The 5,000-nt window shown below is 42.2% G+C and overlaps 1 protein-coding gene across 2 annotated transcripts in view; it reads right to left on the bottom strand.

The window, feature by feature from the left end:
• LOC115220910 (WW domain-containing oxidoreductase) overlaps positions 1-5,000 on the bottom strand; it is a 447,478-nt gene that overhangs the window by 189,811 nt on the left and 252,667 nt on the right. The gene's annotated exons all lie outside the window — the stretch shown is intronic.

Below are 5,000 nucleotides of genomic sequence, written 5' to 3'. Positions count from 1 at the left end.
GGTCATTCATTCATTAAGTAATATATGTATATATATGTTCTTTTATTCGTTTACGTGTTTCAGTCATTTGACTGTGGTCATGCTGGAGCACTGCCTTTTAGTAGAGCAAATCGACCCCAGGACTTATTCTTTGTAAGCCTAGTACTTATTCTATCGGTCTCTTTTACTGAACTCCTAAGTTACAGGGACGTAAACACACCAGCATTGGTTGTGAAGTGATGTTGGGGGTACAAACACACACACACACACACACACACACACATATATATAATGACAGGCTTCTTTCAGTTTCTGTCTACCAAATCCACTCACAAGGCTTTGTTCAGCCCAAGGTGCTATGCAGTGGGACTGAACCCGGAACCATGTGGTTGGTAAGCAAGCTACTTACCACACAGCCACTTCTGATATATCATCATATATATCTGATATATCATATATATATATATATATATATACATATCATATATATATATATTCTTTTATTTGTTTCAGTCCTTTGCCTGCAGCCATGCTGGAGCACTGCCTTGAAGGGTTTCAGTCAAAGAAATCGACCCCCAGAACTTATTTTTTTTAAGCCTAGTACTTATTCTATTAGACTCTCTTACTGAACTGCTAAGTTATGGGGACATAAACACATCAACATCGGTTGTCAAGTGGTGATGGGATGGACAAACACAATGGCACACACATAGATATATACATATATACATATACACACACGACAGGCTTCTTTCATAAAGCTTTGGTCAGCCTGAGGCTATAGTAGAAGACACATGCCATAGGTGCTACGCAATGGGACTGAACCCAGAACTATGTAGTTGGGAAGGAAACTTATAACCACACAGCCACACCTGGGCCTATATGTATATTCAATATGTATATAAATACACACATACATATATACATACATACACACATTTCCTATATACAGGTATAAACACACACACACACACAGGTATATACACACACGCTTGGCACACTCTGCTAAGTGGCTGGCATTAGGAAAGGCAACCATGCCACAGCAGGCATTATGAGTCTGGATAGCCCCAACCTGGTCAGCTCCATGTCAAACTGTCCAACCCATGCCAGCATGGAAAAACAGATGTTAAACGATGATGATGGCAATGCTGGTAATGATGATACACATTTACATACACAAATGCATACATACACATACATGGGTACATATAGACGAGCATAAACTCAAGCAGATACATACACACACGCACACACATACTTAGATTTATATATACACACAGAGGCATATGCATGCACGCACGCACACATACATACATATTTACATACATACATACATACATACATACATACATACATACACACATAGGACCTTACTTAGGTACACACACATACCTGCATACATACAGGCACATACACAGATACATACAAACACACACAGGACATGCTAACACATACACACACACATAGGCATATACTGACACATATACATATTCACACATACAGGAACACACACACACAAACACATAGGCATGTACACTGAAACATACACACACACATGTGCACACACACACATGTGCACACACACACACACACACAGAGTAAACCTTCCATCTCCCTCCAAGGTGAAGAAATAAATTTTAATTAAATAAAATGACAGAAAAAAAACAACAACAATAATAATGGCGACATTTTGAAACTGTAATTAAAAGGTTAGAGACAAGATGGGGGCGGTGGAGGTGGTGGCAGAGAGGGGTGGCTCGAGGGGGTTGGAGTGTGGGGGTGGGTGGGAGGCTGAAGTGAGTGGGAGGCGAGGGGTGGGTGGGTTAGAAACAACTGGTCTTGAAATACTTGTTTAAAGAAAGGTTGCAGTGTGGGTGGGTGGGTGGTCGGTTGGGTGTGTGGGTGGGAGAGGGTTTGCAGCTAAAGACAACTACAATAGCAGTAACACAAACAGCAACAACAATTACAACAACAACAATGGCAAAATCAGCACCAATAGCAATGGTGGTAGCGGTGGTGGTGGTGGTGGTGGCGGTGGCGGCGGCGGCGGCGGCGGCAGCAGCAGTAACAACAACCACAACAACAATAACAACTACTACTACTACTACTATAGTTGTAGCAGTGACAATAGCAAGAACAGCAACAACAACTACAGTAGCAGCAACAATCAGCAACAACTGTAGTAGTAGTAGTTGTAGTAGCAGCAGCAGCCACGGTGGTAGTGTGGTGGTGGTGGTAGTAGTAGTAGTAGTAGTAGTAGTAGTGGTGGTGGTGGTGGTGGTAGTAGTAACAATAACAACAACAATAGCAGCAACAACAACAATGAGTAAAAGCAATAACAACTACGAAAGCAACAACAGAAAAACAACTGCAACAAGAACAACACTAACAAAATAATAACGAGAGCACTCAGAGAGTGCAAACCTCCGCCAAGGCAACACCAACGTCCTCTCAATGATTAGACAGAGATGATTTTTAAAATGAGAGTATCCGAAATAATCTCGACTGCTCTCACAAATGAAAATGCTAAAAATGAACCCGACTGCTCTCAAAAATTAATTTAAAAAACAGGGAAAATAACCCAGAATCCTTATTCAGTGCTGGATCGATCCCAAACAAACAAACAAATATGACTGAAAACAATACCTCTCTCCTTTGCCAAATGGAGGTAATAACAATAATCATAAGAGCATTCAGAGAGTGCAGACCTCCACCAAGGCAGCACCAATGCCCACTCCATGATTAGCCAGAGATGGTTTGTAATATTGAGAGTATCTGAAATAGACTTGACTGCTCTCACAAACGAGAATACTAAAAATGAACCTGACCACTCTCAAAAATTAAGTAAAAAGAAAACACAAGAAAAATAATCCAGAATCTTTGCCCGTTACTGGATCGACCCCAGAATCTAATCACTTTGTGCCAGTCACGAGGCCAAATATCCATGAAAGTTTCATCCAAATCCATCCAGCGATTCTTGGGATATCTTGTCCACGGACAAACAAACAAACATAACTGAAAACAATAACTCTGCCTTCGCTAAGGCGGAGGTGATAATAGTAATAACAAGAGCACTCAGAGAGTGCAAACCTCCACCAAGGCAACACCAACGTCCTCTCAACAATTAGCCAGAGATGATTTTTAAAAATAAGAATATCTGAAGTAAACTTGATTGCGTTCACAAATAAGAATATTAAACATGAATCCGACTGCTCTCAAAAATTAATTTAAAAAACAGGGAAAATAACCCAGAATCCTTGTTCAGTGCAAGATCAATCCCAAAATCTAATGAGTCCGTGCCAGTTATGAAGCCAAACATCCCTGGAAGTTTCATCCAAATCTATCCAGCAGTTCTTGAGATATCTTGTCCATGGTGTAACAAACAAACACAACTGAAAACAATACCTCCGCCTTCGCTAAGGCAGAGTAAACAATGACGAAACCAACCACGATTGGAATGACACCAGCAGTTAAAACAACCACAGCAACATCAAGCACAACATTTACAATCATAGTAACGAAACAATATAAAACAGTAACAAGAGTGACATAACAACAGCAGCAACGTGAATAACAAGAAGATCAAGGACAACAACAGGGACAACAAGCATGTGTTGTATGTTTGTTCCTTCTCGAGCCCTACTGGGCTCATAAGGGCCGGTTTTCCGGTTTCTTGGCGTATATGTTCCCCACTTGGACGGGACGCCGGTCCGTCGCAGGTGAGCTGCAAGATGCAGGAGGAAAGTGTGAGAGAAAGTTGTGGCGAAAGAGTCAGCAGAAGTTTTGCCATTATCTTCTGCCGGAGCCGCATGGAGCTTTGGTGTTTTCGCTCACAAACACACACATCGCCCGGTCTGAAATTCGAACCGGCGATCCATCGACCGCATGTCTGCTGCTCTAACCACTAGGCCATGTGCCTCCAACAAGCATGTCATCAGTTACGACAATAACGACAGCTGCAACATGAACATCAATAAGAACTGGCAGTCTGTCAGGAAATTGATGTTTAAGTGGTCGAGTACTCCACAGACATGCATACCTTTAACTTAGTTTTCAGGGTGATTTAGTGTGACAGAGAATGTGACAAGGCTGGCCCTTGCAGGTGAAACTCATTTTTGCTAGATGAGTGGAGTGATGTGGAATAAAGTGTCTTGCTCAAGGACACAAAGAACCCTTGAGAATCGAAGTCATGACCTTACGATCATGTGCCAAATACCCTAACCACTAAGCTCTGTGTCTTCACAAATTAACATGTAGATGGCTGAGTACACCACAGACACGCATTCACTTAAAGCAGTTCTCAGGGAGATTCAGTGTGACACACACAATGTAACAAGGTTGACCCTTTGCAATTACCGGTACAAACCATTTTTGCGAGCTGAGTGGACTGGAGCAACGTGAAATAAAGTGTCTTGCTCAAGGACACAAGGCTCAGCTGGGAATCGATCTCACGACCTTACAATTGGGAGCCAAATACTCTAACCATTAAACTACCTTTCTTCACAAATTAACATGCAAATGGCTGAGTACTCCGCAGATATGTATGCACTTAATGTAGTTTTTAGAGAGATTCAGCGTGTCACACAATGTGACATGTGATAAGGCAGCGAGCTGGCAGAATCGTTAGCACACTGGGCGAAACACTTAGCGTTACGTTCTGAGTTCAAATTCCGCCAAGGTCGACTTTGCCTTTCATCCTTTCGGAGTCGATAAATTAAGTACCAGTTGCGCACTGGAGTCGATCTAATCGACTTAATCCCTTTGTCTGTCCTTGTTTGTCCCCTCTATGCTTAGCCCCTTGTGGGCAATAAAGAAATAAGAATGTTACATGGCTGGTCCCTTCGAATTACAGGTACTCATTTTTGCCAGCTGGGAGGAGTGGGGCAATGTGAAATAACGTGTCTTGCTCAAGGACTGAATGCACCACCAGGAACTGAACACATGACCTTACAATCATGTGCCAAATGCCCTCACCACAGAGCCACATGGCTTCATGAACATCAGTAGCAGGAACAACGTAT

This window comes from Octopus sinensis, linkage group LG17 (genome assembly GCF_006345805.1).
Source record: "Octopus sinensis linkage group LG17, ASM634580v1, whole genome shotgun sequence".
NCBI lineage: Eukaryota > Metazoa > Mollusca > Cephalopoda > Octopoda > Octopodidae > Octopus > Octopus sinensis.
Note: the sequence above shows the minus strand (reverse complement) of the source record. Positions and strands in the feature narration are given on the sequence as shown.